Below are 20,990 nucleotides of genomic sequence, written 5' to 3'. Positions count from 1 at the left end.
ACCCTCATACCAAAATCAGACAAAGACACAATAAGAAAGAAGAAAGAAAGAAAGAAAGAAAGAAAGAAAGAAAGAAAGAAAGAAAGAAAGAGAAAGAAAGAAAGAAAAAAAGAAAGAAAGGAGAGAGGAAGAAAGGAAGGAAGGGAGGGAGGGAGGGAGGAAGGAAACTACAGGCCAATAACTCTGATGAACACATATGCAAAAATCCTCAACAAAATATTAGGAGACCACATTCAGCAATACATCAAAACAATCATTCACCCAAACAGATGGGATTTATTCTGGGGATACACAGATGTTTCAATATTTGCAAATCAATAAATGTGATATACTACATCAACAAAGCATAGAATAAAAAATATATGATCACCTCACCAGATGCAGAAAACCATTTGACAAAATTTAACATCCATTCATAAAAACTCTTAACAAATTTGGTGTAGAGGGAACATACTTCATATAATAAAGGCCATATATGAAAAACCCACAGCTAACATCATACTCAATGGTGAAAAACTAAGAGCTTTTCCTCTAAGATCAGAAACAAGACAGGAATGTCCACTCCCACCGCTTTTATTCAACATAGTATTGGCCACAGCAATCGAGAAGAAAAAGAATAAGAGGTATCCATATTGGTAAGGAAGAAGTTAAACCATCACTATTTGCAGATTACATAATCATTTATATAGAAAACTCAAAAGACTACACCTAAAAACTATTGGAAATAATAAATGAATTCGGTAAAGTTGCAGAATACAAATTGATACCCAGAAATCAGTAGTGTTTCTATACCTTATAATGAAGTAGCAGAAAGAGAAGTTAAGAAAATCGCATTTACAATAGTACACAAAAAAATAAGATACCTAGGAATAAGCTTATCCAAGTAGGTGAAAGACCTGTACTCTGAAAACTGTAACACTAATGAAAGAAATTGAAAGCTACAAAAACAAACAGAAAGATTCCATGCTCATGGGTTAGAAAAGAGAGTTTCTTCAACAAATGATGCTGGGAAAACCAGCTACATTGCCAAAGAATGAAACTGGACTACTCTCTCACGCCATACACAAAAATAATCTTAAAATAGATTAAAGACATAAATGTGAGGCCTGAAACCATAAGAATCCTAGAAGAGAGCACAAGGCGTAACTTCTCTGACATTGGCTGTAGCAACATTTTTCTAGATATGTCTTCTGAGGCAAGGGAAACAAAAGCAAAAATAAACTATTGGGACTACATCGAAATAGAAAGCTTTTACATCAACAAAACTAAAAGAGCAACCTACTGAATGGGAGAAGATATTTGCAAATGACATAACTGATAAAGGGTTAATATTCAAAATATTTAAAGAACTTATACAAATCAACACCAAATAATAATAATAATAATAATAATAATAATCCACATTTAAAAAATAGGCAGAGGACCTGAATAGATATTTTCCCAAAGAAGACATACAGATGGGCAATAGACATATGAAAAGATGTTCAACATCACTACTTACCAAGGAAATGCAAATCAAAAACACAATGAGATATCACCTTAAACCAGTCAGAATGGCTAGAGTAAAAAAGACAAGAAATACAAGTGTTGGCAAGAAATTGGAGAAAAAAGAACCCTTGTGCACTATTGGGGGGAAGGTAAACTGGTACAGCCACTATGGAAAACAGTATGGAGTTTCCTCAAAAAATTAAAAATAGAAACATCATATGATCCAATAATTCCACTACTGGGTATTTACCCAAAGAAAATTAAAAACACCAACTCAGAAAGATATATGCACCCCCATGTTCACTGCAGCATTATTTACAATAGCCAAGATATGGGAGCAACCGGGTGTCCATCCATAAATAAATGTATAAAGATATGGTACACACACACACACACACGCACACACACACACACACACACACACACACACACACAGAGGAATATTATACAGCCATAAAAAAGGATGAAGTGGTTTTGGTTTTTTTTTTTGGTTTTGTTTTGTTTTGCCATTTGCAACAACATGGATGGAACTACAGAATATTACGCTAAGCAAAATTAGTCAGTCAGAGAAAGATAAATACAGTATGATTTCACTCATATGTGGAAGTTAAGAAACAAAACAAATGAACAAAGAAAAAACTGAGGCAAACCAAAAAACAGACTCTTAACTATAGAGGATAAACTAATAGTTACCAGAGAGGAGGTAGATGGGAGGATAGGTGAAATAGGTGAAAGGGATTAAGAGTATACTTACTTCGATGAGCACCGAGTAATATATAGAAATGTTGAATCACCATATTGTATACCTGAAACTAATCTAGCACTATATGTTAACTATAGTGGAATTAAAAGTTTTAAAATTTTTTAACAAAAAATAAATCAATAAAACAGCTAACTACATTGATCACTATTACCAGCAAGTGGTTATCTATTTCTCTCAACTACCCAATGTTGCTATTACAAAATCATAGCTTCACAGGATTGAGAGAGGCCAAAAACTCAACCAAGACTTCATCTGATGCATGGATCCTTTCCACAGCTTCCCTAACAAGTAGCTGTAGAGCACGTGCAGTAATGAGGACCGTTCCAGCAGAGAGCTACAGTAAGTGTTGGAGAGGTGCATAGAAATACGTACACCAAGTATAATCAGAGACTGGTCATTTTTTTTCACATTTTAGTTTATTGAATGACAAATAAGATAGGAGGCTCTAAACACCTGAAGTGGAAAATAGAGGCTACTGAAGGAAGTTTTGTCAAAAGGTGCTGAACACCCTGGTTCTGAAACCAGAGGATTTATCCAGACGTTGGATGATCAAGATGTGGAGATCAGGAGCCAGCAGATGCAACGTGAATGTTTTAGCATCTGTTAGAAGGAACTATTACATAAGATCCTTTTACTTCAGAGAGTATTAGTTATCATTTTAGATCGAACTCAATGGTTGATTTAGAAAGTGAGGAGAGAGATCAATCCCTGGCTGTGGAATGAAAAACTAAGAGCTCCCATAGAAAAGAAACATCTCCAAAACCAAGACTTGCTTTGGTGTTTTGCAGGAGGAAGATCATTGTACTCAGAGGCGGTTCTACTGTCTCTTTCCTCTCAGAAGGACGCCTCTGTGACCTAGGGCAACCTGCATAACCTCTCAGCCTCTGTTGCTTTACCCAGAAAGTAGGAAAGTAACCTTGCCTGGCCAAAAGTAGTCTGAGCCAGATCACTTCATTAGGATCTGACTAGCAAAGACCTGTGATCCTGGATCGAATCAAAAAATTATTAAGTTTTTTGCTTTTTTGCCACAAGACAGGATCCATTTATATTCTTTTTCTTGTTCTACTAGTTCTGTGACACCGTAAGCAAGGCAGCAGACATGAGTTAGCCTGACTATCCATGTCTTCTTCATTCAAGCAGTTGTATATCCTTTGTTGTCGTTGTTGTTGTTGTTGTTGTTGTTGTTGTTGTTAAAGATTTTATTTACTTATTTGACGGAGAGAGACAGCCAGCAAGAGAGGGAACACAAGTAGGGGGAGTGGGAGAGGAAGAAGCAGGCTCCCAGCGGAGCAGGGAGCCCAGTGTGGGGCTCGATCCCAGGACCCTGGGATCACACCCTGAGTCAAAGGCAGACACCTAACAACTGAGCCACCCAGGCGCCCTCAGCCGTTGTGTATTCTAATGGTAACCACTCTGACCAAGAGTAGAAGATTAAGTGAAGTGAGTGGTAGTGGGAAAACCCTAAGTTGTGTGCTTTCTATACCACAAGAAAACCAGGGATGACATTTTCTTATTCATGAATAGCACCTTGCCTGTGAACAGTGCTTTACAACTGACAAAGTCCAAGCAAAGCCAACAGTTCTATGTCTACTTTCAGATGTGGAAACCAGAGATAGCCCTAGAACCCAGATCTCCTGACACTGAGGAGAGTTCTCTGTCCATTATTTTCACCTTCAGATCTCAATTAGATGATCCTGGGAATAAGAATATAAAAACTTTCAGGGGGGAAAAAACTCAAAAACTGTCCTAGCTCTTTTTGTACTGAAAAGAACATGAACTTGGAGAAAGACAGACCTGGTATTGAATCCTGGCTTCCCGAATCTCAGTCACCTTAAATACTTTTAATTCTCTGAGGCTCCATTTTATCTGTAAAATGAGGAGTATAATACCTCCCTCATGTGGTAGTTAGGAGAATTAAATAAAAGGATATGTGTAAAGTGTAGATACATAGTAGACTCTCAGTCAATGCTAAATCCCTTAACAATTTCAGTATTTAAGAAATTATTTTGAGCTTAAATCCTTCCTACTACATTTTACATTCTATTTCTTTTGACACTGCGGGAAAAAATGTACAAATACTTATATATACATTGTGTGTGTGTGTGTGTGTGTGCGCACGCGCGCGTAGATATATAAAATTATCAGTGCCCCAGTGTACTATAAATTTCAGACTATGAAAGCAGGAAAATCTAGTATAAATCCCGCCTCAAGTTATTGATCTTGATCCTTAGCTTTCTGTAGACAGTATGGTATTCCATAATTCTCACAGAAAAGCATCTCTCAAGCACCACAATTATAGAAGCCTCATCGTATCGCAGCAAATGTCCCACCTGATTATCATTAAGTACACAAAGAAAAAAATCCCATTTCTACAACTGAAAAAGAGATTACACTCTGAATAGCCAAGTGACAAAGAGAAGTGACCAGAGTCACTTGGTTAAGTGGGAAACGATGTATTTTTTATTTGTTTTTATATTTGTAGCAGGATAAAATGGTAGAAAGATTCTAACACAGGCAAAATGCTACCATTTGCATTATGTATTGCATTGCTTTAACTCTGAAACAGAGGGAATTGATTCATCTGCCCAGATTTCCCATGATAGTGGCAGTTGTTAAAAAAAAAGAAGGAAAAAACAACTGGACCTGACTCTCACAAAATATTTTTCTTAAAAGCCTCACGAAAGGTCCGAAGGATTTTCAAAGACCTGGTCTGACTTCTTAAAAGCAAAATGATTTTGCAAAGGCCAAATCTGATTTTGTTAAAATGACCACAACCAAACAAAAACTCCACCAATCTTTCAGGAGTTAAAACTGCAGCATAGCAACATACTAAGCAAATGGCAAAGCTATGGTAAATCTACTTACATTGGGAAAATAATGACAGTTCATATTTGAGGGAGTTCAGAGTCAAGCTTTATCCCCGGAGACTCATTAAGCACATAGTGTACTAACCACAGTGTACCCTACAGGGATAAATTCAGAACTCTTGGCATATGAGATGTTAGAGCTGGAGCAACTCTGAACTTCTTTTATAAAGGCATGAAAAACATGAGAAGCATGTCTCTGAACCTGAGCCAACTCATAAGACTGCCATGCCCTCCTGCTTTGGCAAGAAATTGAAAAACGCTTAACCTTCAAGTGGTTACCTGTCCTCATCATGTTATTCTTTTTTTTTTTTTAAGATTTTATTTATTTATTTGACAGAGAGAGAGACAGCCAGTGAGAGAGGGAACACAAGCAGGGGGAGTGGGAGAGGAAGAAGCAGGCTCCCAGAGGAGCAGGGAGCCCGATGCAGGGTTCGATTCCAGGACCCTGGGAACAGGCCCTGAGCCAAAGGCAGACGCATAACGACTGAGCCACCCAGGCACCCCTGTCCTCATCATGTTATTCTAACCTGTAATATTCTCAAGTTAGAAAATTAAAGCTTAAACTTGAGAAAATGGGATTAATCACTATGGGTGAGGAAGACCCTATGTGTAAATCCAGGGTCACGTTGCTAATTATTTTTCATTAATTTTATTTCTCTTTCCTCACCCAGCAATAGACTTCAATGGGTACTATTTCCCAAACAATTGATTGCATTATTGTGTTTTGAAAGGAAATGCTGTGTTTAAGGAACGGAAGATGTAAGACAACAATGTTTGCTGGAAAAACACAATGAAAAGAAATAGGTAAGAGAGCAATGCAAAGAAAGTGGAAAACTAAGATAAAGTGAGTGATGAAATCATATAGGGATGAAATCCATAAAGCAGGATCAGAACATGCACCTTAGGAAAAAGTAGAAAATAGGAGAAGAAAGGGGAAAGCAAGAAGTAGACATAAGAAAAAAAATGAAGAGAAAAGGAAAAACAGAAGGCTTATGTACGACAGGGTTAGAGAAAGTGAGGAGGAGCACTGACAAGGCTAGAGGAACATACGTCTGACTATCTCAAGGAGCCCGTGGATTTTGGAGTACAGTGATTTTGGAAAATATTTGCCTCTGAGATTTTTACATTTGTATTATTTGGTCCTGTATTAATTGCAGAGGATAAGGCATTGTTAACTGTTTGTATAGGCTGGTGATGGGTATTAAGAAGGGCACGTATTGCATGGTGCACTGGGTGTTATGTGCAAGTAATGAATCATGGAACTTTACATCAAAAACTGGGGATGTACTGTACGGTGACTAACATAATATAATAAAGAAAGAAAGAGTAAGTCAGATCTTTTAAACTTTCAACATGTCATTGTGCCTTAGAACTTTTCCCCCAATGAGTATATAAGAAAATAGACAAAACCTATATAAAGATCCTATGATGGAAAAATACAGTAAGTATTAAGGTGTCTTGTGAGAGCGAATGTGCATGAAGGGATACAGAAACATCTAAGATCTCCCTTACAGAAATATAAGGAATTTCAAATAGAGCACAGTCTGAATGTCATGCAATCTTGGCCTTATGCATGATAGGAGCAAAACAAGACTCATACCTGAGTAAGTCTTTACAGTGTAATTCTTTCAATCATACTATTATTTAAAGCTATTTCAGTCATAGAAATTTTAAACAAATAAACTCAGAGACTACAGTCTGCAATGTGAACAAGTAAGAACATATTACAAGTTCTGATGTCTTCCCAATGCAAATTTTGAAACCAGTATTTTTCTTATTTAACTTCTAAAACACTATGGTAGACAGAATTTTGGCCTCCATGATATTTGCCCCCTGGTATTGCTCCTGTGGTATTGATATGTTACACTGCATGATAAAAGGGTGTTGCAGATGTAATCAAGATCACTAATCACCTAACCTTAAAGTAAGGAAATCATTCTGGATTATTAATGTAGACCCAGTGTAATCACAGGAGCCCTTAACAGGATAAGGGGAAGTCAGAAAGATACAGTGGAAGAGGAAGTCAAAGCATGAGAAGGATTTGATGTGCTGGCTTGAAGGTGGAGGGGCCCTGTGGAAGGCATGAAAAAGAACTGGACACTGCCCACAACCTGAATAAGCTTGTGTTTTAAAACATAGGTTTTAGGGATGCCTATGTGGCTCAGTCGTTTAGGCATCTGCCTGCCTTCCGCTCAAGTCATGATCTCAGGGGTCCTGGGATTGAGTCCCACACAGGCTTCCTGCTCAGCTGGGAGCCTGCTTCTCCCTCTGTGTGCTGCTTCCCCTACTTGTGCTCTCTCTCTCTGACAAATAAATAAATAAAATCTTTAAAAATAAATAAAACAGATATGGTGAGGCCAAGCAATCAGGAGGCTACTGCCATTAAAAAGATAGTTTGTTATTCACAGTTCCAAAAGGAATAGGCAGGCATACCACCCAAGGCCACACAGGGAAGTGCTAGGGTCAGTCAAAAGCTGAGGGGGAGGGGAAAATGTGGGCAATTGTCTTTATTGTGGTTTCCATGGAAGGAATGAGCAAAGCAAGGTAGGCAAGTTTAGGATTGGCTAGTTTGAATAATTTCAACAGGTTCTGAGGCTCAGGGGCTGTCCCAGTTGCCTAGTACCTGGACCTGTGATTATTAGAGCAGGAAATACTGGCCCTGAGTGTGACAGCGCAATGGAGAAGGTGGTGGGGTAAGGGCTCTGGCCTGGTTAATTTGCTTATGAAAGGCACACTTCCAGGTAAGTCATTTACCATCTCTAGAAATTAGCTAGCCCAAGAGGGGCAGTCTCTCCAGGGTCAACAAGATCTCAGATGTCAAAGCATCAGAAATACAGAAAATAAAAAGGCATAATTAATGCAGGTTAGATATGGAAGTCTTCCCACTAGCTTCCAGAATGGAACGCAGCCCTACAAACACCTCGATTTTGGCTTTTCAGGACCCTAAGTGGTGAATCCAGCCATGCCATTGCAGACTTCTGTTCTACAGACCTATGAGAGAACAAATGGATATTGTTTTAAGCTGCTACATTTGTGGCAATTTGTTACAGCAGCAAGAGAAAACTAATACATATGCCAAATCCTCCTTGGTGGCATGTTTCTAATTAATTCTTTGGGCATATCATATTCTGCAGAACCTTCCACCACTTTCACAATTACAATCATGTGGAAAAGGGCTAATTAGACAAGCTGTGTTCAATGACTATTTTGGGCAGGTTTCCATCAAACTAAATATAATGTGAAATTTTTAATGCTATCCACCATTAGAGCATGGAGGAAAATTAAATCAAGATGTGCTTAGGAAATTAGTTTGAGTTTGTGGAGCTCAAATTCTTAAAACTTTAAAGCATTTGGCTGTGTGAGATATAAGTACTAATAACTGTAGCACACACTATTCATCCCTAATAGGCAAATGACTAACTGTATTAACATATATACTTGGCCACAACTTCAGATCAAGATGTTGAAAATTCATGCTTTGAGCCGCTCACGCTCCACCCCAAATAAGCATTGGAAGATTAAAATGTAAAAAGCAGAAATCTTAAAAAATGTAGCCAAGCTTAAAAAGAGACAAACATCTCTGTGGTTCAGTAACCAAACATTCATTTGTTCATTCATTCATTCATTCATTCATTCATTCATTTAACAAGCTTTAATTCAGCACCTACTATATAATAGACATTCAATTTAAGTCACAGGACCCTATAGGGAACAAAACAAAGTCCCTGCTCTTATGGAACTTACATTCCAAAAGAAGAAACTCCTAACAGAATGCAATAAACCAGGTGCATGCAGCAGGCAAAGGCAGCCAGGAGCTTATATTTTTAATGACGATGGAGACTAAAAGTGCCCTATCTGAAGCAGAAGACCAGAGCCAGTCCCACTGCTTGAAATAACAGACTGGAATGGAAAGGAGGCTGGAAAGAGCTGTACCTGAGAGCTGCCTGGGGCTACAGCTTGTATAAAGCTCTGTGCCCATGTTCTTGAGACAAAGCAGATAGCTTCGCAGTTAGGACATGGGCTGAGCTGCCTCTGGCTAAGCAAGTGAATCTGTGCTATATTCCCAAACCACCAGTGAGTTGTCCCTACCACCTGATTCTGAACAGGGGACAACAGAGGCTATGTACAGACAACTGTGACAAAGTAGAGGAGTGAATAAAGAAAGACAAAGGGAAAAAATATTTGCCCTCAAGATGAATCTACAAATCAAAGTTTATAACACATGAGAAAAACTAAGAAGCAAAAAATGAAAATACAAAGGAATTTTAACATGACTTTAGGATACTCAAAGAGATAAAGTAGTAACACTTTTATGGAAAAAAAATCAATAAGTTGCGAAATGAAAGGAGAACAAGCATTTTTTAAAAACCAGTTAGAAGTCCTGGAAATAAAAATTAGAGTTTAACTTTTTAGCAAATTTAATAAGTGAGATAGATAGTGGTGAAAGAATTAATAAAATAGAAGTGTACTGGGAAATTAATGCAGAACCTACGAAAGTGAGATAAAGAAGTAAAACATAATTTTGAAAAAGCAGTTCAAAACTATAGAGATTCAGTTGGAAGTCTCCAACATATGTCTAATGGGAGAGTCACAAAAAGAGTGTTGAGGACATGGCATAAACTTTTCCAAAATAGAAGAAATACAGAGGTCTTCAGATCAAACATGCCCACCAAGTGCTATATGGGATAAAGTGGCTGTATTTGGCCTGGAACTGTTCCAATGCAATAAAAATGCTAAAGTAAAAAATCCACCTTTAGAATGCATGACTTATTTAAAATCTAGAAGTCTAAACCTAAGAATTTACATATGCTGACTGAAAAGTGTCCCTAGCAGTTCTGAAACTCAGAAGAAGACACACGTAAGTAAATTTAGAATTTCTAGTTAAAATTGTTGTAAGATTGTAGCAAACAATATTAAATTTATTATGTTTTCCTAAATTGCCTTCTCCATTTCTGTGGAGTAATAAAGTTGAAATAACTCAGAAAGTCAAAATGGAGGAAAAAATAAAGCTGGGGACAGGGGCAGTGTAATACTAAATTACTTGTACTACCTGAAAGAGGGGCAAAGTTGTATGAACTTTGGACTTTGGTAAGTAAATTATTGTAATGTTCAAGTCAGTGACTAAATGAATAAAACTGGAGTATATAACGACCAAGATAATAAACGGAAAAATGATTTTTAAAAATATACTCAGTCATTTGGAGAGAAACAAATAAGGAGATAGATGGGGTTTGTCAGATTTAAAAAATAAATAAATAAAATGATAGAATTAAATAAAATACATCAGTAGCTACATTTAATACAAACAGACTAAATGTTCCAGTTTAAGAAACAAAGATTTTCAATCTGGATTTTAAAGGGACACTGAAAACACAAAAGCTGTCTACTGCATAACATCATGTATGTGTATCCATTTATGTATATACATATATTATATGTGATGGCATACGTGTATGTAAATGAGGTAGATATATAAACATATATGCCAAAGATTATAATTTTCTGAAAATATTTTAAAAGTTGGAAAATAATACTTTAAGATGTGTTGAGATGATAATTACCAATCTTGGCTTCAGAATCCTTTCCAGTCAGCAAATACATAAAAACATATAAGGCGTCTTTATACACACCATCACACAGAGCTGTCACTTGTGTCTCAAGGTCTATACCAGGCATCCTGTTCAGTTCTATAGCATGCCATCTATTAAAATTTACCAACCATTACATAAACACTTAGAATTTGGGTAAGATTCAAAAGTAATAATTCATGTATTTTCATAGTGTGAAAACTATTTCTTAAACTTTTACTCCCTGTAGATTAACTTTGACCATTACAGTGCTGCTGAATTTTCATGTTACTAGTTTTCTAAAGTTTCTTTGTCAAGGAATTCCGATAATTGAATTAATACTTAATTAGGATTTATGTAACTTGTTATAAAAGTGAGTTTGTAGTGAACCCAAGGTAGTCATATAAGCTCCTAATCTCATTATGTTTTTCTTAGGTTTCTTACCAAGGGATTTCTTAATAAAGTGTTATTAAATGTTCAAAAAAAAAAAGAAAAGAAAAGAAAGAAAAAGGCATTGAAGGGGTGCCTGGGTGGCTCAGTCAGTTAGGTATCCAACTCTTGATTTGGCTCAGGTCATGATCTCAGGGTCATGAGATCAAGCTCCACATCAGGCTCCATGCTCAGCAGGGAATCTGCTGGAGATTCTCTCTCTCCCTCTCCCTCCACCCCTCCCCATTTCTTGCTCTCTCACTCACTCTCTCTCTAAAATAAATAAATAAAACTTCTTTAAAAATAATAAAAAATAAAAGGACATTAAAAAGTTGAAAATAAAAGGATAGAAATAATGCAAATAATAATCAAAGTAAAATTGGTGTGTATATATGTAAATATAACACAAAATCAACTTCAAGGGAAAAGGTACTAGAAATAAAGAGGTTTGGGGTGCCTGGATGGCTCAGTCCATTAAGTGTCTGCCTTTGGCTCAGGTCATGATCCCAGAGTCTCAGGATTGAGCCCCATGTCAGGCTTCCTACTCAGCAGGGAGTCTGCTTCTTCCTCTCCCTCGGCCCCTGCCCCTGCTTGTGCTCTCTCTCTCTCTCAAGTGAATAAATAAAACCTTTTAAAAAATTAGAAATAAAGAGATTTCATAATGATAAAAATTTCAATTTACCAGGAAGATATAATTTTAGAAGTATATGCACCTGATAACGTGACTACAAAATAGGTAAACCAAAAGCTGAACTACAAGGACAAATAAATCCATAATTATGTCAAAAGATCTCAGTAAACAATAAAACAAGCAAAAAAATAGGGACAAAATACTTGAACAACACAATTAACAAACTGATCTAATAAACATACATAACACACTGACTCTAACAACTGTAGAACGCACATTCTTATCAAGTACACAGAAACATTTACAAAAAATCGACAATATGCTGAGTCAATTCAAAGGATTGAAATCATACAGATAATATTTTCTGACCCCTATACAATGTGGGAAGATAATTTCCAAAAATCTCCATTTGAGATTTATAAAATGGGTCAAATGGTCAAAAATAAATAATGAGAGAAATTAGAAAATAATTTGAACTGAGTTATAATTTAAAAACCTGAATATTAGAACTTTAAGATGCAGCTATGACAGCACTTAGAAGGAAATATATAAACTGAATATATTAGAAAATAGTGACTGAAAATTAATAAGCAAGGTATTTATCTCAAGAGATTAGACAAAAAGAAGCAAAATAAAATTAAAGAGAGTAGTAGGAAAGAAATAATAAAGATAGAAGACAGCTAATGAAGAAGAACCAACAAAGCTAAAAGTTTCTCCTTTGAAAAGACTAACAAAATTGACAAAACTTTGATGATATTAATCAGGAAAAAAAGAACAAATAACAAATATCTGAAGTAAAAAAGAGAACACCACTCCTGATTCTGCACACACAAACAAATAATAAGAGCATATTATTGACAACTTTTGCCAATAAATTTGAAAAATTTAAATGAAGCAGAAAAAAATCCTAGAAAAATACAATATATCAAACTGGCATCAAAAGCAATAAAAAGCAATAGAGGGGCACCTGAGTGGTTCAATCCATTAAGCATCTGACTCTTGGTTTCAACTCAAGTCATGATCTCTGGGTAGTGGGATCCAGCCCTGCACTGGGCTCCACACTCAGCAAAGAATCTGCTTGGTATTCTCTCTCTCTCTCTCTCTCTCTCTGCCCCTCCCCTTGCCCACCTGTGGACACGCACATACATGCACAAGCTCTCTCTCTCTCTCTCTTTCTTTCATAAATACATACATACATACATACATACATAAATCTTTTTTTAAAAAAAATTTAAAAAGCAAAACTCTAAAGTCCTATGACCATTAAAGACATTAAATCAGTTAAAAAAAAAAAAAAAAAGCCTGCCCAGGCCTAGATGACTCTACTCTTAAGTTCTCACAAACTTACAAAGAATAAACAATTTCCATTGTATATAAACTCTTCCAGATAATAGAAAAATAAGAAATATTGCTCAATTTCTTTAATGCATCTAGCATAATTTTGATACCAAAACTTGACAATGACAATAAAAGAAAAGATTATTACCAAAAAAATGCTGTGTCAATATTGGTTCAACAATTGTAATAAATGTGTATCACACTAATGTAAGATACTAATAATAGGGAAAGTTGTGGGTGGGTGGGGAGAGGTATGGTAACTCTACTTTCTGCTCAATTTCTCTAAAAACTGATGTATATTAATTTCAAAAATTTTAACTGAGAAAAAAAGAAAAGAAGAAAATATTACAGACCAAAGTCACTTATGAGCATAGAGATGCAAAAATTCTAATAGAATATTAGCAAACTAATCTAGCAACATATAAAAGTAATAATAGATCATGATTAATGTGTATTTATCCCAGAAATTCATGGTTGGTTTAATATTCAAAAATTAAGTAATGTAATTCACCATGTTAACAAATTAGAGAAAAATTACATGATCATCTCAATAGATGCAGATGAAAGCACTTAATAAGATTTAGCATCCATTTATGACTGAACCAAATAAAACTCTTAGCAAACAAGGAGCAGGAGGAAATTTCTTTAATCTGATAAAGGATATTTGCAAAACATACAGCAAATATCATACTTAATTTAAATGCTGAAATTTTCCCATTGGAAATCAGGAACAGGACAAGGAAGCCTGGCTATCACTGTTTCTAATCAACATTGTAAGGGAGGGCTCATTCGTGAAGAAATTTTAAAAAATTAAAAATAAGAAACTAAAGTAGAGGGGGAAAAATACCTGTCATTATTTACAGATGATAATAATTTCTATATGAAATCCAAATAAACTTGGGACACCTGGGTGGCTCAGTTGGTTAAGTGACTGCCTTCAGCTCAGGTCATGATCCCAGGGTCCTGGGATATAGAAAGAATGGAAATTCATCGTAAATGTAGGAAAAGATATTTGCCATGCATATAACTAATACAGAACTAGTATCCAGAATATAAGAAACTGCTACAAATAACAAGGAAAAGTAAAAGTACACAGGAGTAAAAATGGTGAAAAGATTTGAGCCAGCACTTCACAAAAGAGGAAATTCCAATGACCAATATCATATTTTAAAAATATTCAGTGTCAATGAACAAACATTTCTTCAAAGAAGACATCCAAATGGTCAACAGACACATGAAAAGATGTTCAACATCACTCATCATCAGGGTTGTCCAAATCAAAACCACAATGAGATATCACCTCACCCCTGTCAGAATGCCTATAATCAAAAACACAAGAAACAACAAGTGTTGGCGAGGATGTAGAGAAAAGGGAACCTTTGTGCACTGTTGGTGGAAATGCAAACTGGTGCAGCTGCTGTGAAAGACAGTATGGACATTCCTCAAAAAATTAAAAACAGAACTACCTTACAATTCAAGAATCGCACTGCTGGATGTTTACCCAAAGAATACTGTAACAACACTAATTCAAAAGGATATATGCACCTCTATGTATATTGCAGCATTATTTACAACAGCCAAATTATGGAAGCAGCCCAAGTGTCCATCAATAGATGAATGGGTAAAGATGTGGTATATGTATACATGGAATATTATTCAGCCATGAAAAAGGATGGAATCTTGCCATTTGCAATGAGAGGAATGGAGCTAGAGAGTATAATGCTAAGTGAAATAAGTCAGTCAGAGAAAGACAAATATCATATGACCCCACTTATATGTGGAATTTAAGAAACAAAACAAATAAGAAAGAATAAAATCTTGCCATTTGTGACAACAAGGATGGACCTTGAAGGCATTACTCTAAGTTAAATAAGTCACTTATTAAGTCATAGAAAGACAAATACAGCATGATCTCATTTAAAAACTTTTAAAAACAACAACAACAACAACCCAGCTCATAGATACAGAAAACAGATTGCTTGTTACCAGAGGCAAGGAAGAGGTGGGAAAGGGGGAACAGCAGTGGGGAGAAATGAGGGAAGGAAGTCAAAAGGAACAAACTTTCAGTTATAAAATAAATAAGTAATGAGAGATGTAATTTACAGCATGATGACTACCGTTAATAATACTATATTGCATAATTGAAAGTTGCTAAAAGAGTAGATCTTTTAAAAAAGAAAATATTTTTACTTTTAATGCCTTATAATGGAGTCCAGTCAGTAATAGAACTGATTCCCCAAATAAAGAATACAGCAGCTATTTAGGGGGGGGAAATGCGAGGTTACAAAGGTAACAATAAATCTGTTTATGGTGGGGAAAAGCAGACATTTCCTCACAAGTTTACCACATGGGCAAGGATCGCCACCTACCTGTAGATAGCAGAAGTCGGGAATGAATATTTTTTCATCAGGGACTTCTCAGTAAGGACTCAGGCTGAATTCATTACTCAGGGCCTCACGTTAGACAGCCTGTTGTTGCTTTGGTTTGGTTTTTACTGTGGTCCATGAGGTGCTTTTCATGTTGCTCTCAGAATTACAGTCATCTGTAGTCAATGAATGTGTCTGTGATAAAGTGTAGACCTTGAGGAAAATGCAAAATGCTTGAGATGGACAGTGTAGGAAACATGAGAGGGAGTCAGTTGTAGATTGCATTCCAAATATCCCAAAATACCAAAAACGGGAAAGTTATCCAACCCACCCTCATCAGTATGTTTGGAGGGGAAATATGAGGCCTTAGAGAAATGGCTTAATGAAAAGTGAAGTTTGGAACATAGGACTGTCAACCCATAGTCCAGTGTTCTTTATGCCTTACCATATTGCCATGTAAAATCAAAGTTTTCTGGAGCCCAACTCCTTCTTTGTGAGTTTTGTAATGCGCGCATAGGAATGGAATCCTAGCATGAACAGTAAAATAAGCAGTTCCCATACTTTCAGATACATGGTAGGTGTCTTTGATTATCCTTATTCTGGTCTTTGCCAAACTCTCTGGTCTAGGAGAGAAAAAAGGCACACAATATTTCCTTTTTAAATTCCTAAAGTAAATTATAAGCACTATAGGAATAAATTTAGAATAAAAAGTTACCTAACAGTATAAGATTTTATAATAAGCTGGTATTTAAAAAATATTTCCAATAGCTTCCTAATTTCTAAATTTAATCAAGAGTTCATTTAGAGTGAGATAAATTAATCTGAGGAACTATTAAAATAAATGTATTTATTTAATCACAAAATTTATGAAAATATTGAAAATGTCTAAATCTCTTACTAATATTAAATCATATTAGTAAGCTGTTCTGGAAATAAAAAGAAGTTTAAGTACAGCTTGAAGACAGGAATAAAAGGGTAGATTAGAGAAACACTTCATTAATCTTTTACTACATTTTAATCATCCCAGAGAATAGTAAAACATTGATATGTATAAAATAGCCAAATGAAGCTAATCAATTTATACAAAAATGAGAAAGCCATGGAAAATGTCGTTCTATAAAACTGTGGTACTAGTTTTAAATGATCAGTTTCTGTTTTTAATTATCTTCTAATTTGCAGAACAGCAATCTGAATATATACTCTAGGAAAAATCATAATTAGATAAGGCTCATTTTCTTAAAGTTATCCATGTTAGATCTGAATGTGAAGAGTTGTCAAAAATAATCACAAGGCAGCTGTTTCCAATTATACTTATTTTGACAACTGAAAATGAGTAAACAAACCAAAAATAGTTTAATATTTTGCCCAATGTAGCACCTTAATACTAAACAAAATAATTATGCCTTGTATTGTTATAAAATTGAAGAAGCACATTTGAATGTTTAAACAGGAAGGAATTATTTTCTTGAATTCTGCAAAAGTTAAGTATTATACAAATTCAGATAAATGATGTACAAAGTATATCTTCATAAACAAAAATTCCGAATCCTTATCAGTAAATGAGATATCCAAATTCACTCAACACAAGCATTCATAAAAGGTTTCCACCACATTTGATATTTGAGGGAAGAGTCAAGTATAATGTCAATACCAATAATAATATGACTTGGATTTCCTAAATATTCTCCTTTCTGCTAAAAGTAGATTCCTACTTTTCTTTAAAACAACATTCATTCAGCAGCCATGTTCATTCTTTAAAACAACAACAACAAACTTTTATAGGAATGTCAACTGTTTGAAAGGAATATTTTTTCATATATGGAAACAAAGTGTAAGTAATACAGATGAGGCAGAAAGAGGAAAAAGAGAAGAAATGTGAACAAGAGTTGTCAAGCGTACAAAAGTCCAAGAATAATACAGTGAAAATGGCACAGGAATCTGGGTTTTCCTCATCCAGCCTGCTAGGAAATATTGGGGACAGCATTTTCTTTGTATTTTTTGGTATGCAACTAATGGACTGTTGAACACTACATCAGAAACTAGTGATATTCTAGAGGCTGGCTAATTGAATTTCGATTTAAAAATTTTTTAAAAAGCAAACAAACAATAAACAATGGTCAAAACGTCTTTAAAATAAGGACCCACTCTTCCTTCATTACAAATTTGGATTTTTTTTTTAAGCTTGCATTAAGACCTTTTTATGGAAGTAAGAGGGACTTTTCTCCATAGAAAACAAGTAAGGATTCCAAGGCAGCTTTGACCATATGCATTAGGGTCTATAAAACCCTAGAAGGCCTGCCTGCTCCCAGACACCTGTCCAATTATCCTGACATCATCTGAAATTTCCACTAATTTGTTATATTAGCAGAGTTTCTTTGGGGATAAGATATAAATTCTAAAAGATTCCTATTGTAAAAGTGTAAAATGTTATATTGATGCTAAAATTTTTCAACCAGCTATCTAGCTGTACATGGCTGGGAACAGGTGTGCATAAGGGAAGCAGATCCAATTATTTCAGGTCAATGGATATCCCATCCTTCCTGTGGTTGGTAACGATGAGGAAAGGATCCAGAGCATGGGATACTGCTTAATGGCAAATTTGTGAGGGCTCTGAGGGTGGGGTCCCTAAACAAAGCCATGTGGGAAAAGCCGTGTTGTACCAGACACTTGGGGATAGTAGGAGAACCAAAGAACCATATTTTCCTACTTCACCATTTGATCTCCCAAATACTTTCCATTGCCAGAAGTATTCACAGTATAATAACATGTTGAACGTGCCAGAAGAAAGCAACAGGTTACAGTACTATAAGATTTATGCCTTTCCACACTTGGTACAATGGGCTGTTTTCTTCGTATTTCTGTGCCTTTCTTTCTGCATTTCTGCCTTTTCCTGCTTACTCCAAATTCCTTATCTGCCTAATCCTGCAGCAGGCCAGGCATAAAACACAGAACCAGTCAGGACCATTCTACCTGAACATTAAATAATTCAGGCTAAAGGGCAGGAGGAAGCAGAGAGTAGCCATCCTTGTATATTTCTAAAACGAAATGCCATGACTTCTTTTATTGGAAATGTCAAGCCATCCCATGGACTAACATTAGGATCAAAACCAGATGATTACCCTGTTTTTCCCAAGAAAAAATTACACTCTACTTCATTTAAAAACCAGAATCTAATTTTTATCTTGAAAAAAAAAACAGCTCTTTAAAGTAAATATTTCCCCCAAAAGAAAACCACCTAATTTACTTGGGTGGAGGGAAGGAAAGGAATAAAAAAGGAAAAGAGAAATAAATTGAGGTTTGTGTGAGGCATAAGTAATTTGAACTCTGGACATGGACATGGATCTTTACCATTAGTAATTGTTCTGCTATTCCGGGGGAGAACAGAGATGAAGCTAGGGTTGAAAACAATTCAGGATTGACCAGAGATGAAAGCACTAATTTCAGTGCGGGTGGGGGATAGGATTCAAAATACTGGAAAGCTTTGTTTTCCTCACCCTGTGTCTTGGAACCGCCAGATGAGAAGTTGGCAACTCTATATTAAACATCATAACAGCTGGGATGAGGAAACTCTTCACAGAAGGGCCACCCCAAAAGTCAGGAATGAAAAAATGCTAGAGGAATAAACACAACAAAATCCCTCAGGAAAATATATCTGGCCATTGGGTGGGTATCAGCCTTGTGTCATACTTGGTGTGCACTGGAATTTTCTTCCTTTAAAATAAAAACTACTTTTCCTTCAAGAAAGATGTCAGCTTTTTAGGTATTCACCCATCTTTCACAGAGAACTTCAATTCTGAGTACATATTGCTTATAAGCCCAATCCCTTAATCTAGAGTTTAAAAACATTAACTTTTAAGAGTCACTGGACAAGAAAAAAGAGGAAATGCTGAACAATTTCTCCTCTTGGGAGAAACAGGTTGGTTTTCTACAATGTCATTGACCCTGAAGGGCATATAAGACTATAGTAGAAGCACAACACAACAGTTACCCTACCTTCATTCTGCATTGTTTTCTACCTCTCAGGCTTCTTAAACTCCTTTGCGTGGTGCCTTGGCATCTAAAATTCTGTCATGGTTCCCCAAAAATAATAGTCTTTTTTTTTTTAAGATTTTATTTATTTATTTAACAGAGAGAGAGACAGCCAGCAAGCGAGGGAACACAAGCAGGGGGAGTGGGAGAGGAAGAAGCAGGCTCCCAGCGGAGGAGCCCGATGTGGGGCTCGATCCCATAACGCCAGGATCACGCCCTGAGCTGAAGGCAGACGCCCAACCGACTGAGCCACCCAGGCGCCCCAATAGTCTTTTTTTTTTAACCACAGAAAAGCTATTTCTACACAAGATAAGTTTTGCACTAAAGTTGGCCCTAAATGTTCATAGCTTTGCCTTCACGTTATTTATTGACCCTCTTCCCACCCTCTCATGACCTCTTATGCCCATCATGTGGTGTGAATACTGAGAACATTTAAAAACTACAAGGTGAGAACCTAACCCATGAGAAGGCAGTCAGAAGACCCTGGAAAATAATGTTGAAACACGATCAAAATCAAGGGCAGAAAGAGTATCCAAATAGGCAACAAAAGATTCAGTTCCTTAACTGAGCTTTTTAACATTAAAGAGAAATCCAGAAAAACAAAGATTTCATAATATAATTTGTGCTTCTCCCCCATTGAACAATGAAGTCTCTAAGTACATGCAATAAAACACTAGAATGTATAGACTTCAGGTTGCAACATGAGTAGATACATTTTCTTCTTTATACTAAGGAAGAAACAAATTTCAAGTGCAATACATGACACTTGTGTTAGACTTTTTTTTCTAACTGACTTTAGGGGAATAAGTTACTGGAATATAGCCCCAGAAGACCTCCTCTGGAAACTTTGAAGAATCTAAGCTAGTTATTGGACAGGGCTTCCTGGAAAAACTAGGTGAGAGCTTCTTTAAGCCAGGGACAGGCTACGTAGAGTAATATATTTGAACACTGGCTTGGCAGTCAAGCATACTCTGGGTGTGAATTCTGATTCTACCAGTCACCATATTGGTGATCTCAGGCAAGTTACTTAGTTCCCAGATGCCCAGGTTTCGGGGCTATAAAAATGAAGGTAATGCCAACTTCTTCAACAGGGTGGTTGTAAGAATTAAATGAAGTAATGTAAGCACTGCACATGAAATGCAAATAATGATAATAATAGTAATAATAGCTGAAGTGTATCTAGTGATTATCAAATGCCAGGCACTGTTACCCACTGTGAAACTTATTGCTACCATACTACTGCGATTACTGCTACTACCATACATTATTTATCAATATATCCCCAGTACCTAACACAATGCCAGCATAATTGGCATTCAGTAAATACTTCTTGAATTGAATTAAATTTCTCAGCACTGCTTAGACTCAGGCAAGAAGTGAACAATCCAGTCAACCAAGTGAATTGTATCCATATTCACAATTTCTACCAAAAAGCATGACTGTCACTTTTCATTGAATTTACTTGTTTTTTTTTTTTAATTTAAGTAAACTGTATGGAAATTTGGGTAGCAT

The 20,990-nt window shown here is 36.0% G+C and overlaps 1 protein-coding gene across 1 annotated transcript in view; it reads right to left on the bottom strand.

The window, feature by feature from the left end:
• CCDC85A (coiled-coil domain containing 85A) overlaps nt 1–20,990 on the bottom strand; it is a 641,780-nt gene that overhangs the window by 537,272 nt on the left and 83,518 nt on the right. The window contains exons 4-5 of the mRNA XM_087863416.1: nt 15,895–16,072; nt 15,453–15,662 (exon numbers count right to left, since the gene is read on the bottom strand). The gene's annotated coding sequence lies outside the window, so the exon portion shown is untranslated. The remainder of the gene's footprint in view (nt 1–15,452; nt 15,663–15,894; nt 16,073–20,990) is intronic.

This window comes from Ursus americanus, chromosome 7 (genome assembly GCF_024610735.1).
Source record: "Ursus americanus isolate L20-20 chromosome 7, mUrsAme1.1.p, whole genome shotgun sequence".
NCBI lineage: Eukaryota > Metazoa > Chordata > Mammalia > Carnivora > Ursidae > Ursus > Ursus americanus.
This window is presented reverse-complemented; position numbering and strand designations above follow the sequence as displayed.